Source organism: Lentinus tigrinus (genome assembly GCF_003813185.1).
Source record: "Lentinus tigrinus ALCF2SS1-7 unplaced genomic scaffold L226scaffold_6, whole genome shotgun sequence".
NCBI classification, from domain to species: domain Eukaryota; kingdom Fungi; phylum Basidiomycota; class Agaricomycetes; order Polyporales; family Polyporaceae; genus Lentinus; species Lentinus tigrinus.
The window spans coordinates 905,040-907,817 of NW_027137915.1; positions in this window are offsets into that span (position 1 = coordinate 905,040).

The following is a 2,778-nucleotide window of genomic DNA, read 5'->3' on the forward strand; positions in this document are numbered from 1 at the left end:
GGAACAATGTGCCATGAACTTCACTCGTCGGCACATCCACCAAGCAGGCTTGCAGCGCGAGTCGGTCACTGGTGTGAGGAAGGTCTGGACGCATCACGTGCCATGCCTGAAATCGCGCCGTTGTCATGTTGTCCCTTCGGAGCACGTCGCAGATGCCCATAAAGATGATGATGCCTGGGTAGCCGCCGAATGCATGCGTTGGGTCTTCAAAAAAATACATGGCGTACGGGGAAATTTGTGTGGACCCCTCAGGGTCAAGGAGCCATAGGGAGGGTTCTTGGGTATCCGTGAAGTCGATGGGGGTAGTGATGAATCGTGTCTGGTTGGTCAAGCTTAGAGTCTCAAAGGGGGAATACTGGCGAAGAGGAGTATCAAAGGGACCGTCGGCGCTGGCGTGGAATGTTTGATGGGTAGATGAGAAGGTAAATGTGTACATAGTGATGAGGGGAAGATTGTGTCAAATGGGTGATGCGCTGGCAGTTGTGGTAAGAGTGAGCGGGGAAGATTTCTCGGGATCCAGGTCCTTCGTCTCTACGCGCCTATGGAAGCCATTCATCTTCGGAATTCTCCGAATCTGAGATCATGCTTGTGTCTGCCTCAGTATTGTCTGTGTCTATCTCTAGCTCCGATTCTGTTTCACTTGTCTCATCAGAAAGGTTCCCTGGCACCCTTGGTTTATACGGTAGAAGTCTAAAGGCTGCAAATCCTTGTCGCATGAATGTGCCATCCAATTCCTTCAGGACGTAGGCTCCATTCCGGGTTTGCCGGTGGACAATATACGGGCCGGAGTACCGTGGAGTATACTTGTTCTCTAGTCCAGCATCTCGTGCAGAATTTCGAACCAAAACCAATGCTCCTGATTTGATAGGGAGTCTCCGAAGTCTGTGGTGGAATCGTTTCTCGAACTGTGCCTTCGAGACGAGTCGTGACCTCATAATTGCGTCACTTGCCCTGTTCAAATCATCCGGTCGTTTATCGAGTTGCCGCATTCTCAGCGCTAGTAGGTCAGCTGATGAGATCCCGGCCCGGTAATGGCTTATCATGAACGTGGCTTCGGTAAGGTCGAAAGGTAGGATTGGGTGCATACCGTGGAGTAAGTAGAATGGGCTGAAGCCAGTTGATCGTCTGGTGGTTACACGGTCTGCAAAGAAGGCCAGGGGGACTTTCTTCGGCCATCTCTCAACATGGTCTCCACAGTCCTTAAGAATGGCTTGCCGTATTGTGAAATGCCCTTGTTCGACAACTCCTGAGGCATGTTTGTTATATGGGGTTATCTTGATTTGCGGAATCCCGTACCGCTTGAGTAGCCTTTTTGCTGCTCCCATAAATTCTGAACCATTGTCGGTGATGATTTCTGCAATGTGTCCATACCGGCATATGATTTGCTCCCATAGAAACTTTGCAATATTCTTCGATGCCAATTTTTTCAAGGCACGTCCCTCTGCGGTATGGGAGAGATCGTCACGTGCTGCGACCAGATATCGGTATCCTCCAGCCTTTGGCATGAACATGACATCCACATAGATCTGAGTGAAAATAGTGACGGGTGTACGGATAGTGGGCGAGACCTCAAACTTCTTGGTGCTCCAGATTTGACACTGGTGACATGAGCTGACATGATGCTTGACATCCTGGAACATTCGTGGCCAATAGAAACGTTCCCGAAGGTGATGGAAGACTCCATATACTCCACGATGTCCTAGGTGTTCATGCGCATATTTCAGGATCTGGTATCTCCGTTCGGGGCTCAGCACTACCAATAGAGGGTATCCACTTTCACGTTTCTTGAACATCTTTCCGTCTTCTATATAGAACCGAAAGGCTCGCTGTATGAATCGTTTCTTTGCTTGGGTGGTGGGAAAGGAAGGGGTTTCGAGGGTTTCGAGAAAATGACGTATGTGTATAAGGACTTCCTCCTGGCTGTCCGACTTTGCCTGGTATGATGGTAGGTCCCAGATATGAGTAGTCTCAGGCAGAATGGTAGTGAAGAAAGTGGTATCATCCAACCACTGCTCAAGTTCCTGCGCCTGCTCGCGCTCTTCTGGAGTAGGTTGTCTGCGGGATAAGGCATCGGGTCCTCGGTGCTTGTCTGCGGGGACATGTCGTAACTCGAAGTCGAAGAGGAGTATCCCTTGTATCCAGCGATTGAGGGTCGCATTAGGCTGAAGGTCAGGGTTATTGAGCATGTCTTTGATATATTTTGCATCAACCTCGAGTATCAACCGTTTGATGCCAATGAGATAGAGTCTCCAGTGCCGCAAGGCTCGGAAACATCCGAAGAGTTCGAGTTTTGGTTGACTATATCGTGCTTCTCTATCATTGAACGGTAGTGATCCATAACGTGCAGGTCTCCGTTTCCCATCTTCATCATCCTGCGATAGAATAAAGCCTACCGCAATGTTGCTGGAATCGACCGACATGTAGACAGGTCGGTCGGATGCATAGTCGATGGGGTGTAAGGCAGGTGCAGATGAGACAAGGGTTTTGAGGGTCTGAAATGCCTCCTCGCGTCTTTCATCCCATATGAACTCCACATCCTTGCGAACCAGTTCCGTAAGTGGTCGTGTAATTTCTGAGTAACCCTTGATCCAAATCCGAACAGTACCGCAAAGTCCAAGGAAGCCTCGGACTTCCTTCACGGTGCGTAAGGGGGGCCACTTCAGTATCTTCTCAATTTTGACGTCCTCGGGTGTCCGTCCTTCCTTACTGCATTTTTGCCCAACAATGATAACCTCCGGTCGGCACATTTGCAATTTCTTTGCTGATATGGTAGCTCCG